Raw genomic sequence first — 17,847 nt, forward strand, 5'->3', positions numbered from 1 at the left:
ATCCCCAGGCATTTACAGCCAGAGTCACTTCCAGGAGGTCATAATCTAGATTTTCAGTTACTTTATGGTGATCTGAAAAGACCTTGGGCTCCCGTATCCCGAATAAGTACAAAAAAAGGCATCTTTAAGTGCTTCTAATTATACCTTTTCTTTTTCCTCCTGCTTTACATATTTTCCTGCTTGGTTGTTTTTTTTTTTCTTTTCTTTGCTAATTAGACAACTAATTTTAGAAATTAGTCTTGTCCACTCTGAAAAACTAATAGAAAATTAGTAAAAAAGTGGTAGCATGAAAATGAAAGTAAGCCTGGGGAAAGGTAATTGTTTATAACTGAGGGGTTTTGTTACCTCCTGTGCCTAATTAACACACTACAAAGGGGAGCCTTTGTTGAAACTTCCACGCCCTGCTTTCTCAATTAAGGTACAAGAAAGATCATAATAAAACGAGCTCGGAGACAGCTGGTATGTCCCCTAGCAAAGCCAAACCTGATTTAGCATTCCTTAAATAAATAAAAAAAAAATTTAAAAATCCCAAACCCCACCAACGTACACATACCATCTTTTCCTGCAAATAATTCTTTTTTCTCCATGTAATGCAAAGCTCTTTCTCATGGATTCCTAGTGGGAACAAAAAACTTAAATTATGATCCTCATCGCTGATGTGTTATTAGCCCACAGGAAAAAGGGGCTGGGATGATTATTTTCAGGGTTATGATGGCTGCTAGAAGAAACTTTGCAGGAAAGCTGAATCATCGGGTGAGCATCTTGTTTTCATCTTTTTGTGTTTTGCTATCCCACATCTAAGGGGCGGCTAATGAAAATTCAAAAGGCTTTTATACATGTACATTCCTCTATAAAGAGTCAAAGAATTATAGGCCTCTGTGCTGTCTTGCAATTAGCCGCAAACTTCTGTACAGGTGTGTGTTTCAAGTTCAATGTCAGATGCAGCTGTAATCAGGAGAATGATAGAGTAGCAAGAGGCTTAAGGATGCTGTTACTCCACGTGTAAACAGACAAGACAAGGAAGGAGTGGACAGGATTTACCACAGGTTGAATGCCTTGACCCACTAGGTAGAAGAGAGCAGAGCTACCTTAGTTTGTGCTTTAGATCTGTATCACGCTTGGGTCTGTAACTCAAAGTCCAAATATTTTCTTCCACATAAAACCTTTTAACCTTTTTTTTCCTTTTTTTTTTTTTTTTTTTTTTTTTCCTGAGACAGTGCAGAAGGCAGCAGTGCTTGCAGGACTCCTTACATCCCAGCCTAACACAAGCTGCTACCTCACCTCACGTAGATGAATTTCACAAGAAGCCCCAGAGCACCTCTGTCCTGTGGGTTTGATTCCTGTAACACTTTCCCGTCTCTTGGCAGCTGAGAAATACGGCAGAGCAGGTGCTAGCCTGAAGCTGGGCAGCTTAGTAGCCTGCAAAGCCTCAGTAAGGTATTGATTTTTGACAGGAATTTCGCATTATGCAAACATGCAGGATGCCCAGTGAGTTGCCTTCTTTGTTCCAGAATAATCCCAGGAAACGATGCTCTGATAAATCATAAAGAAGGTGATTGTGTTAAATGGAGCTCGTCTGCACCTCAGCTAAAAGGTGGTTTCCCACAGTGATGGCACCTCATGTGTATCTGTTGGTATTTTCTCACATCCTACAAAGCCTCAGTATGCCTCGGCTAATTTTCTGCCTTCTGTGCCAGCGCTGTCATTTCAGTCTTCTGGTCCATCCACCTGTCCCAAACAGGGGAATGAGAATAAGGGCAACACACAGATCTTCTTTGGGCTCAGCTTCCTGCACTGGCCCATGTTTCTGAAGGCAGAGCAGATTGGCAAAGCAGTACAGAACAGTCCATGCTGACAGTGGGAAGCCGGAGGAGCTGGGAGAATTGAGAAGGCTCTCAAGGGAGCAGGAAAAAAGTCCCAAATGTGGGAGGGAATCTTGGCAGAAATGAAAGGGGGGTTGTTGAGCAAAGCATGCAGTGGCTCCAGACGCACAGAGCTTGCAATATGTTACGCTGAGAATCTGTGGGTGTGTTTATAAGACCCGCCGCTGACTTGCATGCACAAAGGATGTAGCCTCCTCTTATCAGAAAAATGTGGGCTTCGGTCTTGCAGAAAAGGGAGAACGAATGCTTGCGTAATTTCACATTGAGTCTTCTTTCTGGTTGTAGCCCAAAAAAATGGTCCCAAAGTTTGGCTTTGACTGGACTGGCTTTGGTTTCTGGCAGACAAAAGTGGTGTCTTTAATTGTGGCAGGCTATAAACGAGTTAGTTCCCCTGCAGTTCCCACAACAAAGCTACAATGAGAATCTGGATGACTTTCTACAGCACTGGAAAAATCCCTTGTTCCTAGCATCTCTTGGGCATACTAGAATATTTCAAGCTAGTTTCATTTTGTCCTCAGCCAGCACCCTGGAATGAGAACCACAGAGCCACTTCATTTGAGCAAATATTTGGCCTTGATTGCTATGGCAGGCTGAGCCCAAAAACAAACAGCAAACATGAGGTAAGCTGAGAGGCACCATTAGTGGGGCAAAAGCTCACACAGTAACCTCTGGAAAAGCGGCAAGCTGAAAGTAGGAGGGCTCTCATGTTTTTGTAGGGAGGAAAAAAATAAAGGGAGACTAAATTCCTGCTATAGGAAGACGCCTGGGGAGAAGAAGAGGGAAGCGAACACCCAGTTAGATGCCTTTTGTTTAGAGACCCATTAAAGGTGACTGATGGGTGACTGATTAAAATAATGATAAAAAAAAAGTGAATGAGCTAAACACTATCACCTTTATGTATTCTCTGATCTTAGTCCTGTTTTTCAAATACTGTAGTCACCCTGCTACTGAATTCTTGGTCCTGTGAAAACATGGCCCAGCTGAGACCAAGGGAAAGAAAAGAGACGCGAAGGTGGTGTAAAGCTCTCCGCAGCCCTACCTTATCAGGATGAATTAAACAGAGTTTAGATGGATTTCTCAATCTCTTTAAATTATTTTTACTTTATCAACATCTGACCTGAGCCTGGCAAGTATGTTTGCTACCCGAGCATCACAAGGTACAGCTGCAGGGTGACAGAGAGGCTGGGGAGGGATGTTATTCTCCTTTCAGCTTGTCCTCTGCTGAGTAAGAAGAATGCCCCCAAGCCCTTCTAAACTAAGGAATTTGAAGAATTTCTTACCCCCTCTGAGAAAGGGAGAAGGAAAAGGAGGTATTTGAGATGTTAATAAAGGACCCTTAGCAATTGTTGAACCAGGGAGCTGTGAGGCCAGGGCAGACAAGCCTAAGATTACATGCATCATACTGGCTGAATTATCACTGAAGGAGCTAAGATGTAAAAGATTGTGTGAAAACGTTTGTTTTCTGCATCAAAGAGTTGCTGTGCTTATTTAAGGCAGGTAACAGGATGCGTTTTGCTGGCATTTTGGACAAGCCTGTGTAGGCCCAAGGCAGAAAACCTGGACTCCAAATCTTGAGTTTTGGGCAAAGATACCTTTGCTGGATGGCTTGTATTCCTGATGGCCCTTTTGTCTAATGGTGTTGGATGCCAGCTTTCTCCAAATTTAAAACTGAATAGAAAATACTAAGCAGCAAGAGAACAGGGCTAGAGAAAACAAGGTTAGGAAGGGGATATACTGAACTAAAAAATGCCTGTTGCTTAGCATTGTTCTTGCTTTTAGATGGTAGAGATGATTATATTAGAATTCTTTAGAGGTAAAGAGCTGTGGGCCATCATTCTGAGTATGTCAGACCAGGAATGTGGTGTCTCTAACCATGCACAATAGAGTTGCAATCCCATCGCAGGGTTTGAAGGAACTCACAAGCTCCAAGAAGAGTTTTCCTCTGCCTAAGACAGAAGTTTTCATTTAGGTATGTTTCTGAGGATACTTCTATGACTTCAGTAAAAGCACAGCTGTTTGATAACCTGCTTCCCCAATAAAGGTCCCTTCTACAGATGGTGTCACTCACCTTTTATTGAAAGGAGGGACTCTGGCACAAGATAAATATACTTACTGCACTACATAACCAATGGGTGGAGATTTATGCCTCTGAATGCTATCCCAGCTGAGCAAAGGTGTTGTAAATGCTTGGTTTTCCAGCTGCAGATCTTGTCACTGATGTGTTAAGAAAGTAAAAACATGCTCCTCTTTTACTAAAGCTAAAGCAAGAACCACAATGAGGGAGCAGGAGTTCAGCAGGTTGTTCACGTGGGACTGCGTGGGTGGAGGGTTGGGGAGAGGTGAAAAGTGGAATAACCGTTTTAAATGCTAGAGTATGCTCCTTCACAGTCCTGGGGTGCAGGTAGAGTTCCCTCTTAAATTTTCTCCATCAGCAAAGACAATTTGAAAGACACCTGTCACAGTGCCTCAGTTTATTCCCTTCAGTTGTGCTCATGCATCTCTCTGTGGGCCTATAAACTAGATCAGTGAAATGATCTTTTTTCTTAACCTTCTTTTTTAACTCTGCTTCAGTGATCCAGTTTACCATATGGCTTTTGAAACACCTGCATCAGCACCACCGGAGCAGTGGTAAGCTATGACACAGCACTAGGAATGAATGGCTAGTGGGAGAAGAGACATCTCAAACCAGCTTCGCTGATGAAGAGGGCATCACACCCAGACATATGAAAATGAACCAATTAAGCTGTATCTTTTCCACAGCCATGCCAGAAGTTGGGCTGTCACACTAAGGGTAACATCATTCTGTTTGAAAAGGGCTACTCTCCTCCTCACATCTGCTACTGGCTGCTTCTGAGACAGGTTACCAAGCCACGTTTCCCTTACTGTGGTCCAGTGCAGCTCTTTTACGTCAGCTGCTCCTGGTAGAATTTGGATGAACAGAACTAGAACTTGGGCTTAAAAGGTTAGTCACTGAATTTGTAAGTTCTGACCCCCCAGTGGAAACATCAGTTGCTTTCACTTCTTCCACATCTTAAGTTCATGGTTTCCCACCTCCTGCACTCTCATAGTTTGGATTTGGCATTTGTTATGGGAGCAGAATGATAAAGAATTGATACAAGGGGAAAAGGAAGTTATGTGCTAACAGTTGGTGCCTAAATTGCAGACAAATTTCAGGTTGTTCAGAGGACATAGGCGTGAAGTCCACAGACATGTGTGGCTTTCTTCTACAGACCCACCTCCAAAGAGCCATTTCCTTCTGTTACAGTACATGAAAACCCATCAAGTTCTCATCTGCATTTATAGCTGCTGCTTCATATGGGTGTATGTATTAAAGCTGCTGCAGAGCAGCTTTTTTTGAGAAATTCTAATTATGAATCTGCTCTGAAACTACTGATGTTTCAGGCTTTTGCAAAAGCAGAGCTCAGGCTTCTTAGCAATACCAGATTGTGACATTCTCCAGATCTGTACATGTGCGGTTCCTGCCTAAAGCCACTGCGGTTAGCATTTAGCAATGTGACTTCTCCGATGAAGTAAACACCTTTTGTTTCTGTCACTCTTCTTGTTTCACTCTCTCAAGCTTGTCAGTAAGAAACTAGTTTTGGAAGAGCTTTCTTCTGCTTCACAAAGCATTGGAAGTTAACTCACCAAAATGAATTTAGACACTGTACCTGTTTGTCAGATATAGAAATCAAATGTCCCTCCATTTATTGTTTGATCACAGAAGTGCAGGCTTCTCCCAGGGATTGCTGTTTGCCAACAAACTTAAGCCCAATTGTCTTGGATTAGACCAGTGTAGGGGAAAAACATGGTAGTTCAGCAAAGTGGGCATTTGTTCGGTCTGCAGTTAAGGCTGGCAAATTGAAGAGGCATCTCTGGATGCTCTCTGCTTAGTATATTTTTTTCCCTCTAGAAACAGTACAGTACCATTAATTTACTCCCACCAAACTCGTAAATCTGTCTGCTGCTGAGAAGTTGTTTTTCAGAATTCAATGACCATTACAGGCTTGTTCTTCCAAAGGATGCTGGCTTGCAAACGTTGATGGAAAATGTGAGTGAAGTTGATCAGAAGGATCCAAATAAACATCCTGTAAATTTGTAGAAAGTAACAGATGTATAAAATTAATATGATAGCTTTTTTAGTCATACTTGTTTCTCTCTGAGGTGTGTCCCCTTTCCTGGGTAACTTCCTGCCACCAGATCAGCACAAAAACCTGTTTCACTTATTTTCAAAATAATCAAGCTACGGAAAACAGACATTTCAAATCTGACTTGCCTCAACTACCATACATCTACAAATCTGACCATGAGGGAAATACACAGAGTTTTCAAAAGAGGTGGGATACACTTTTTGTTAAGGGAAAGAATGGTGTAAACCTACAGCAATCTTGTTCTGAACTCAGTTTTGATGCTTTACTGCTGAAGTTGTCAAGAAAGTTTTGATATTGATTAAACAGGAGCGGGGCCAACTTCTCAAATTAAAAAGAAAAAAAACCCTAAACCTTAAGAAGACAGTCCAGCCTGACCTTAGACTTAAAACTCAGCATCAGCAAGAGCAGTGTAAATATGAAAGTATGAGAGTCAGAAAAGAATAAAAAATGTAAAATGCCCAGTATCATATGGTCTTCAAAATCAACTTTGTGGCACCCTTTTTATGTCTGCATCTCATGCTTGTAGTCAGTATCTTTTATTTCCCACATTACTACTGCTGTCAGTTCGTTCTGCCTTTTGTATTTGCTTTCCCAGCTAAGATCTGTTATTTTTCTCCTTTAAAAGATTTATTTAGACCTGATACCAACTGCTTTCCCTCACTTTCCTTTCCTTTCTCAGCCGCTTGGCTGAGGAGGCAGCCTCTCCTACTCTTAAAAAGCTTTTGATATATGTAGTTACCTCAACTATTTTCATTCTGCTTCATTTTTGTGGGAGAACTTAAAACCCTGTTGTTCAACAAGTACATATCCTTTCCATATGTTGGTCACATTTTTTCATGGATCAAAATGAGGCACTGGATACAGCAGATCGTTTCACCATCCAAGATATCTGGTTATGCAGGTACCTTCGGTTGTCACAATTCCAGCTTCCTTTCATTTTCTGCCTCGGTGTACTAGCGAAGACCTGACCTCTATTTCCCTACCTTCTCAGTGCCAAATTAAAGTCTCATTTCTATTTTGTACCTGCATTTACATTTCTCACCTCTGCCTTTAACAATGACACCTCTGTATCCCTGATACTCAGATGTACAAACCTTTTGGTAATTTCTCCTACTGCCTTTTGTGTCTTGAGATACAAAGGTCTAGCATTGTTTCCAGACTGATGCAGTGAATCTTTCTAAGCCTAAAGTGTTACGCTTGGACAAGAGATGCTTACTTGAGACACCTCTTCAGTAACTTCTCTCCTTATTCAAGCATCTTTCACTTAATTTGCCTCTTCCACTTGTAACTTTGAGATTGTCATCAGTAAACTTCACCTTGCATTTCCCATCACTGGCACCTACATCTGCAAATCTGCCTTCCTTGGAGAAAGTAGGAAGCCCCGAAGGGAGGGAGCCTTGTATTTCTGCATGCTTGTAAAATGTGCAATAAACCGCATCTGCATAGCTGGATCTGACATATGGCCTTATACATGCTGTACTCTTTTCAGAACTTTTGTCTTGCATCTTGGCTGCTGCCTCCTCCTTTTACTCATCCTGAAGCTCAGCCTTGAAGAATGATGTAGTAAATGCAAAGAGGCAGAATTACATCATCTCTATCTTTTCACACCTCTACTGTTTTGGCATGCCTATTTTAATCCATTTTGTGCCTTCTTTAGCATACGGACTGGCTACTCAAACACCTCAGCAGCACCAGGGGTGGCTTACGCCCATGCATCCGCCTGCCTCAGTTCTGTCCCTTTATCAGATGAAACAAAATTCTGCCTTGCATCTTCCGCACTATAAGACAAGGGGGTCGGGTGGAGACTTCTCGATTGGGTGGGGATCCCCCCCCCCATTTCCGAGGACCTCCCCTCCGGGGGGACGGGGCCGCAAGCCCATCGCCCTGCTCCCGGAGGATGTCCCTGAGCTCCCTCCTCCCAGCCCGGCGCTGGCACGCTATGGCCGGTGTCTGAGGCCGCCAAACCCCAGGCCCTGCCAGGTGCCATCCAGGCCGCTGGTGCCCGCCCGGCGCGGGGCATTGTGGGGCGGGGCTGGCCTGGCACGGACTGGCGCGGGGGGTTGTGGGAGCGGCTTTGGCACGGCTCCGACCGGGGGGTATGAGGGAAGCGGGGGGAGTTCGGCCCGGCCCCACGGCCAACGCGGGGAGGCCGGGATGGGACACACCGCCCGCCCCTCCCGAGCCCTTCGGCGGCCACTGCCGCCGCCGTCCTGCCCTGCGCCCCGCCCGAGCGGCCGCGGGGCCGGGCCGCCCCGCCGATGGGGCTGGGCTCCGCGCGCGCCCAGGCGTTGCTAACGGCTCGCCGCTTCCTCAACGGCTCAGCCTCCGCCCTGCCGCCGGCTCCTCATTGGCGGCGGCGGCCGTCAGTTCTCCCCATCCGGCGCCCGCCATTAGCTGGCTGTGCCCGCGAGGGGGGGAGGGGGCGGGCTCGGCGGCGTTGCTGGGCCGCGGAGGCTCCTCCCGGCCGGGCGCCTGGCAGTGCCGGTGAGCGAGAGGCGGTCGCGGTGCCTGCGGGAGGAGCCGGCAGCTTGAGGACGCCACTCTCTCGCCCCGAGGAGCGCAGCCGCCGCGGCGTTTCCCTCCCTCCGCCGTAGCCGGGCTCAGGTGAAGCCGGTCGGGTGGGCGCGGGTGGTCCCGGTTTGTGTCCCCCCCTCCCCTCCCCTGTCTCCGGCGCTTGTACCCCTCGGCGGATTTCGCGCCTCTTTGTCCGGCCGGGCGGGAGAGTGTCGCTCTCCTGCTGCTCTTCTCCGCCTTGCCCCGTGAGGCAGCCCGGCTTGGACGCCGACCTGCTGTGCCCGGGGTGCTCACCATCTCCCCAGCACCACCATCCCGCTCTCCTCCGGGGGCGTGTGTGTGCCGCCGCGCCGTAGGGTTGCATTATGCCCAGGGAGTTGCCTCTCTCCTCCCTCCACGCCCTGCTAACTGGCCTTCCCGGAGGTGGGGTGGCGATATTCGCGCTCTTTTTCACCCGACCGTCCTCTCTCCCCGCTTCCTCCGGTGCGTCTCCCCTCTTTCCCCCCGCTCCCCTCCCTCGCCTTCGAGTGTCCGGCCTTTGGAAGTAACGGGCAGGGGAGAATGGGACCGTTCGGCAGCTGTCAGGGCTGTAGCCTGAGTCACGGGCTGACAATCCTCCTTGCAGACATTGCGCTGGGCTTGGCTTCCGCCCTCAGATCTCGACTTCCTCGTTCGAGTTTGGTTTGTGCAGTGAAGCCAGGAGAGAGGGAGGAGGGAGTGACAGGGCAAGATGAAGCTTGCAGGGAAAAAAACTCTTGCAGATAGCTCATGCTTTCAGGCATCACCTCCAAGCGAGTAAGAAAGGTTCTCTGGCTTTTAGTGATATCGTTACCAGCCTGGCTCCAGTAGGTGTGGAAAGTAGCAAGTTTCGTAGCCCCCGAGGGTGGTGTGTACCCAGTGGGTTTAATAAGGATTGCTCCTAATTTGCCTAAACACAGGGTGAAATGAGTTTTAAAGCAATAGCATGCTTCTGGTAGTAAAGTGGATTTTTTTCAGTAGTAAACTGCATTGGTTGGGAAGCTCTTCATGTAGTGGCTGTTAAATTCCCCCCCCTTTTTTTTTTTTTTCCTCCTTGTGGTTCCTTCTTTTTTTTTTTTTCTCTTGAAACACAGTTTGTGCTCTTCATCTTTCTTCTTCGGTAGGTTTTTCTTCTGTATCCTATGTCATGATGTCCTGAGCTGCACCCCATCAGAGTGGACTAAGAACCTAAGTGTTTTTTTAAGTGAGGAAGTCTGTCCTAAGCAGGGTAATCTCTCGAGTACTGCGTAAGAAATTTGTGCTTCAAACTTGACGAGATATTGTAGTAGATGGACTTTGTCCTGCAGACTATGATTTCTGTGCCTCTGCCCTATGCTATAAAGAAATATAAGTTAATTTGCATGGAGGCTGTTGAACCATGGCTTGAAAGACTAAATTACATGTCCTTAACATATACATCTGCTGTCCTCACGCCTAGATACAGTGAAGTTTTAACTCCAAAGTAACAGCGTTCTAATCAGTTACTGCTTGTGTAAAGATGCTTTTGAAATTAGTCACTAGGTAACAATGTGACGAAGTTCACTTATCCGTGGCATTCCAGTAAAAATGGCAAATCAGGGTGCAGATATGTATTGACTCATAGATTCACTGTCTGCAACTGTAGCGCTCTCTCCCAAAGTTTAAATGAGATAAGCAAATATTTTTGTGAACTAGAAAGTTGTAATGAGGGAGAAGCAATTGATAAATGTAAGTGGAACTGCCTTTAGCACAAAAGAGTTTTGAAGTTGTTAATCACAATTGTCAAAACTGTATAAACACAAGATTGTGCTGCTAATCTGACCTTGTGAAAATAACTAGAATGAAATCATGCAACAGTTCTGTGAAGCTCCATGTCAGGTGGAACTGTTCAAATTGACTCGTTCTCCTTCTTGGTAGCTTTATTTGTTGCAACTATTCATATGGTGTGCAATGGCTTTCTGGAGGTGGACAGGCAAAACTTTCAGTAACTCTTAAGTAGTTAGAAATGTGGATCTGAACTTCTCATATTTACTGGCCTGGAACCTCAAAGTGAGCATGACCAGCACCAAGCTGATGAGTTATGTGGTTCTTTTTGTAATATGGTGTCATCTATTGGGTACTTGACTTGTATAGCCAAAATCTGATTTTGGAAGTTCTCTGGAGAAGAGACTTCAGCCTCTGCTGGGTGGCATGTAGCTGTTTCTGTATAAACAGGAAGACTAAATAGTCAGGTCCTTTCTGCCCCAGAAGAATGGGTGTAGAAACTGAAGGCCTTTTATTGGACTTTGTTTGCATAGATTGTTAGGATATTCCTACTATGGCTCTGGGATTATTTTTTTTTTCTTTCAGGTTATTCTTGTAAGAAAAAAAACTGCCAGGGTGATATTTTCATCTGAAGATAAAAAGAAAGAATAAGCTGCTTTTTTGTTATTTCCTCTAGGTGGATTTTGATATGATTCAGAATGTTTTAAGAAGACAAATAGGCTGAGAGAGCTACACCGTAGTCTTTTAAGTGAATCAGTAATGAATGAGTAATAATAATAATAATTTAAAAAAAAAGAATAAAATGACTTGTCCAGTAAAGTTGTAGGAAAGAGATTTGAAGCACTCCACTTAGGAGGCTGAAATAATCTGTGTTGTCCAGCACATTATTTTGGTATTATGAAAAATGTTGGAGAGTGTTCAAACTGTGTAGCGGGTGGTAGCTCTAATGCTCACGCTTGAGTTGAAAACTGTCTGGTGGAGTCAGATGCCACAGGTGCTTAAATCTCTTTGCAACACTATTTGGCACTGCAGATATTTCTACTACAAATGCTGAGACTTAAATTTACCACTGCAACAAACTATATTGAAAACTCGAACCATTATTATCTTGGCAGATCTTTAAAAATGATGTACTAAATGTTTATAATAACTAATAATTCACAGGTTAGTCCTCTCTCAGACTATTCACGTGCAGGTACAAGGGAGCACATGTATATTGGTATGGCTACTAAATACATGAAAATATACCTCAATTGTAGTGGGAGATTAGAGTGGTCTGTCTGCACCCAAAAATTCAGGTTTTGTTCTGTTAATCTCCAGAATACTGAACAGGTGGGACATGATGCATGTTATAGGTATTGTGATTTCTGAGCTGATTCTGCTGAATCTTCTGCTTCCACCCCCATCCCTAGAACCGTGTCTTGCCCAGGTTTATGTCACTTATGAACTGGTGTGACTGTAATAGGGTAAGATTATAAGTGGACCCACTGGAGTTGCAGGAACCCATCTGGTTAATGCAAGGTTTACTGAAAGGGGAAGTCAAAGTTAAGGTTGTCTTTTTTCCTGCCCCTGTATACTACATCTGTTTTCTTGTGTGGTAACTTCAGGTTATTGGGTAATGTGTCGAAGTTAACTGATGACTAAAGCGTATTTTAGAGGCCATGAGTTAGTATGCGCATCCACTAAAAGGTGTCCAAAACTTTAATCCTGAGTGTGTGATTTAATACAGTTTTGTTTGTTTGACTCAATAATGCACTCAGTGCCCTCTAACATCCATTTTTTATCTTTGATTTCTTGTATAAATATCTTATTAGTCTTTGTTTTCTTAGTTTATAATTGAGGCACAGCTGTTTGCATGTTAAGTAGAGAAATTGTGTGTCTGACGTTAAGCCTTCTGTGGGTTGGAACAAAACTATAATAGCATAGGATTGCCTACAGCGGCATTGTTTTTGCTGGCAATTGCTCTAGCTTAATGGTGGCTTGGTGACCTTGTACCTTAAATTTCTTTTCAGTTTAAGCACACCATGGTTCTAATTGAGTTTCCTAGTGTAGAAAGAGATGGAAACTAGCAACCTCATTTAAATAGAGTATGATGAGACAAAAATACAAATGCAAGTTCTGCCCTGGAAGCTAATGCAAATGGGTGTTGTCCAACTAAATGAAATGCATCAATTTACAAGTTCATCTTAATTATCTTTTATCCGCTTCACTTTTTTCTTTAGCGGCTGTGAGAACTTGTTCTGAGTGCTTGAAGTAATAATCTCAACGCTGATTTGTCTTGCAATCCTAGGCTACTTTAATGATTTAACATCTTCTGACCTCACTCCAACCCAATCATGTTCAGCGTAGTGGACTAGTTCCTGTTTTCAGCTAATGGCCCTTTGGCCTGTTACTGTACAGCACAATATGTTGCCTTTCTGAGCGTCCTAAAAATCTAAAGAAATAGTAGTGTCTACAGTTCCCAGCGACGGAACTGGGATTGATGTCGTTTTATGATACTTCAGGAGCTAGTAGCGCTAAGTCATGTCCTTTTTAAACATGGCAAAATGAAAACTGTAAAATTGATCTAGCATACTTGTCTGCTGCAAATTATTTCCTATAGAAGTATTACAAATGTATTGCTGTTGAATGCAGAGAGGTATAATGAAATATAACTCTGCATACTGTGGTTTGACTCCATGACCTCTTAATGAAATTTATGCCTCTAGAGTTTTGTACATAGGGTTTGGATTCTGCTTGTCTTCATGACTAGAAATTTAAATTTCTTCTAATGTGTATATGCTGACTCTACTGAGAGTAGTAAATAAAACCACATGGATGAGTGATTTCAGTAAACTCAAGCTAATAATTGATACGTGTTGAGGGAAACTTAACTTGGAAATCTATATCATAAAGTCTCCTTAACTGATGAATACTTCTATTCATCAAGAACTACCATTTTAATGAGTCTCGGCAGGAAATCCATTGTGATATATGTCTCAATACATAACTGGAGTTCTGATTTGAATGAAAGCGAAGTAGGCATTCAAACTTGCAAGAAAAGAGGTTTAGAGAAATTTTACAGCTCAACTTTGACAGTCCTGTGCCGTCAGATTTTTTTATTTTTTTTCTGTTGGGCAGCTTCCTGTTTAAAATGTAAGATTTCAAGCACGCTCTTGTAATAGTGTACTTCCCTTTTTATTGTTTGTAGTAATGAGAGTACATTAATCTGTGTTTTTCTGTTTAAGGTCAGGACTTCACCAGTTCACTTGAATTTAGGCTCTTTTAATCAACCTTGGAGGTACAGTAGCTTTGACTTTGGTTAAAAAGTCGGTTGTGGCCAGCACTCAATCCAGCTAGTTTTGCTAGTGTACTTAGAGTGGATGTAAATATCCAAGAAAAAAAAAAACAACACTGAATTGAACCTACAGCAAAATTTCAATAAAAATATTTAATTTCAGTTGCTTCTGTCTTTTTCTCCAAATGTGACTTAAAACAACTCTTGTATCAGTTTGTAGGTAAATTTTTCGTCAGTAAGCTCTTTTTGTAAGGGACTGTTACAGAGTAGGTCTGCTTGCCATTTAGCGGAAGAGATTCTAGTCTTGCTCTGCTCCGAATTGATAAAGTTAATTTGTATTCACACTTTTCTCAGAATAATTTATTTTCATTGATACTGTTTCTTTAATCAATAGTCTATGTTAGGGCTTAGGCATATTCAAACAAATACAAGATGCGTAAATGTAAGAAAGTTGGCAACAAACACAGAATGTAAATCTGAAGTCAAACCAATGAACTGGATGAGAAAGTTCCTGGCTAAGCACTTGGAACTAGTTGATGAGGTAAATTGACTGATGACAGGGTTTTTTTTTTTTATGTAGATGAAAAACAACACTCTGGCTTCTGTTTTGGCTGTGTCATTCATAGTTTAACATGTAGAGGAAGGTATCGACATTTTTCTTTGGTTGTTTTTCTTCTGTTTTTTGAGGGAGTGGGTGGCTGTGTTTTTCACTGTGTCCAATTAGTGGAACAGATAAGAAGGGGTGGATTTCAGATGAAGATGTCCAGAAACAGGGAATTTAATTCATAAATTGCTTACTGAAGATAACTGTCTAAAAACCAATTTTAGTTACTTTTTGCTTGTAAATGTGTCTGAAGTAGTCCAAGAAAAACTTCTTTTTTATATTAATGGAATTTTATTTTTTTAGCAGAGTACCACTTAATATATTCTGTTCTTCATAGATGTTGTTCATAGGTCTTTATTACTGTTGTTCAGAGGTAGAGATGGTTTCCCTCTCTTTGACATCAAGTAAAATGTATTCATACTTTACAGAATTGTTTAAATAAATGGATATGGGAGTATGGATGCAGGTATATGGTAGACAACAATTATTAAGTAATTGGATACTTGAAACTGTCATGTTTCAAATGGATGTGTCTGCTTACATACAAAAGGAATTTTCTTTTGTAGAGGAGCATAAGTACAAAACAAGATTTCTCCACAGGCACAAAAGCTCTTTAAAATGTGACTTAGGATTTGTGACTTAAACCAGTTCACTTAGCTTTTATCGTCTGGGTTATATTGCAGTGTGAATGTTTATAGCAGATACTAAAGTCTTTGACCTTTCATTACGCAGTAAATTATTCTGAATTGTTTTAATAGCCCTTCCCAAGTCAAAGTTTTGTGTAGATGAACTTGAGCTTGCAGTTCAATGCAATTTATGATGAGAAATATAAAATGAGAACACACAAATGTGATGAGGAAGATGTATTAGTCAGAATTTTTCTTTAAAAAGGGGATTGCCAATTTATTAGACAAACTGGTGTAACTTCTAAGTATCTACATATTGTCTGCATAGTACTGCATATATGTGTGCATAGTCAGTTTATCTTCTTTCTCTACATAATGGGAGTTAATCTTTTTGCATGGCAAATTTTGTTTTTCCTAATGGGCAGAACTAGTAGATTTTAGTTCTTTAATGCCTTAAAAACTTGAAAACTTGATGTTGATTTAACTAATAAATATAACCACACTGTATTTTACCAATTCTATCAGGAAAAAGTACAGCTGCAGTAATGGTTCAGCTCTTGCTTGTGTAGATAAGGAGAAGAATATCATAGAATGGTTTGAGTTGGAAGGGACCTTAAAGACCATCTAGTTCCAACTCCCTGCCATGGGCAGGGACACCTCCCACTAGACCAGGTTGCTCAAAGCCCCGTCCAGCCTGGCCTTGAACACCTCCAGGGATGGGGCATCTCACTGCCACAGCACTGCAAGTGTATATGGTTGTGGAGAATGTTGTTAATTATGGTGGAAACACATGAAACAGCTACTCTATGGTCACTGTTCCCTCATGTTATTTTTTTATCCTGTTATACCAGGAAAAAAACTTTATAGGGAACTTCCAGATCTTATTCCCCACCTCTTATTGGGACCATGGAATGTCATAACATATGAGTCTCCTGTCAGAAGGGGATAATTTTATTCTTTTTCCAAAAAAGTATTTTCCTGTAATGCCAGAATAGAGAAAAACTTATATGCCATGTAGCTATGATTGTAAGAGTTCGGACTAGGTTCCTACTTCAAGTGTCCTTGCTTCTACTCATTTCACATTGCAAGATGAGTCATTTCTTCTCCTTTAATACAAAAATCAGTGTTTCAGGAGATCTAGACAGAAGGGCAGGGTTGGGGGAATTCTAAAATAAAAGATACCTAATGCTGTTCCTTTGTAGTGATTGATATAATTAGCATTTAGGGAAGAAAGCACGGGTCAGGAAAGGAACAAGCTAACCAGAAAACAAGCGTGAGGCTGAGGTGTACAGACCAGGCAAGTGTTCCTTGTGCGCTCTGCTGCACCAGAGGCTTTCTCCAGAACATTGGTTATAATAGATAGCTAAGTAAGGAGCCACAAAGCTGTGCAAGACCTTGAATGCAATAGGGAAATGTCGCAATTGGAATGTTTCAAAGTTTTTTCAGACCATCTTGAACTTGATACTTACGCTCTGTGAGGTTGTTTTCAACCTCCTTATACATCCTGGAGCTTAAGACTATGTAGCTCTTCCTTTGGTGTAGGAATTGCTGCTGTTCTCATGTCCAGAGTCATTCACTTCCTGCCCCCCACCTCCAAGATCACCTTCATAAACAGAGGTAGGTCCTCTTAATGAATCCCTGTGTATAGCTAGAATAGTTGAGAATCAAATGGGCCTTGTAAAGGTGGTAGACTTCTCTGCCAGGGTTTTTGCCTGCCATCTGTATAGCTGCTGTTAATGGTGGAGCAGAACTATTTGAAATAAGAATGAAAATACGAGATATAGCAGAAGGCAGTTTGTACACAGTCATAGTTTGGCACAGTAGGTTGAGCTGTAGGTGTCTAGAGAAATGTGGTTCCCTGCTGCAATGTAAAAATAACCTTCTTTAAAATGGCTTGCCAGACGTATTTGCACTCTTTCTTGGTTCTTTCCAATATGAGCTGGAAGAAAACTAGTATTATTGATGCTGAAATCAAAGCAAGTTCTCAGTTAATGTAAGCAAGAATAATTGCTTCTGTAAGATGACTTTGTTAGCTGAATACTGAACTAAAGTACATGCTAAATATTTGTCTCTAAAAGGCTGAACCAGAACCATATTTTTATTCTCTGTGTATAATTGTTTTATTCCTTGTTCCCTCTTGCGATGAAATGAAACGTGGAGTTGACAAAGATGATAGGGAGTGCTAATTGATATAGAACTGCCTGTTGGAAGAGCTGTCTTACACTTCAGTGCCCCAGAGAGTTCTTGGCAGATATCTTTTTAGCCTTAAATCAGAATATTGGGGAAGGCATGAAAAGTGACCCTGAGATAACAAGGACAGGCTGAAACTTTCCAAGCTCTTCCTCCCTCTCTCATGCAATGTCCCTAGGGAATTCTGCATGCCTGATCAGAACTTTTGCAGTCCATTATGCCTCCTGAAAACAAGTCTTCCAGCAAAACAGCTTGAACAGCAGGGATGGGCTGCAGTTTTCTGAACTACAGCTGTCTCCTTAAGTGGGATTACTTTGCTGAGTGGTCACGAAGAATGTGTTCTCCCCCTGGAATGTTTTCCTTGTGGGCACACTGTCTCTGGAAGAGGAATTCTCTCCTCTGCTGAGATGGCATGTACTGTACGAGCACTAATGAGAAACAACAGTTGCAGAAAGTGTATTATGCAGGATTGTAAACTTTGAATATTTATTCAAAGTGAATGGGGTTGGGTGGCAGCCAGCCTAGCTTTGTCATGCTAAAGACTGGACTCGAAATCAACAGAAAGCTACCCTCCCCCTCCCTAAACCAGTGTTTGGGGTGTTTAAACAATGTGCACAGGCTTCATAGAACTGATTAACTTTATTGGTGCCATGTACATGGTAACGTGTCTTTGTGTCTCACTGAACTGAAAAGGTGCAATTAAAATAGGGGTAAGCATACCCTCCCTAGCATTAACTTAGGGAAGCTATGCCTGGCCATATTTGCCCATAACCGACAGTGGTTAATTTCTTTATGGTATGCAGTGTGGTTGCCCAAGATTGTTTCTGTGCTTGTATAGCCCGTG

The 17,847-nt window shown here is 42.5% G+C and overlaps 1 protein-coding gene across 1 annotated transcript in view; it reads left to right on the forward strand.

Annotated features, from left to right (window-relative positions):
• Positions 1-8,455: 8,455 nt before the first annotated feature.
• Positions 8,456-17,847, forward strand: part of MYH9 (myosin heavy chain 9) — a 74,568-nt gene continuing 65,176 nt past the window's right edge. The window contains exon 1 of the mRNA XM_074580049.1: positions 8,456-8,635. The gene's annotated coding sequence lies outside the window, so the exon portion shown is untranslated. The remainder of the gene's footprint in view (positions 8,636-17,847) is intronic.

The sequence above is a fragment of the Larus michahellis genome, chromosome 1 (assembly GCF_964199755.1).
Source record: "Larus michahellis chromosome 1, bLarMic1.1, whole genome shotgun sequence".
NCBI lineage: Eukaryota > Metazoa > Chordata > Aves > Charadriiformes > Laridae > Larus > Larus michahellis.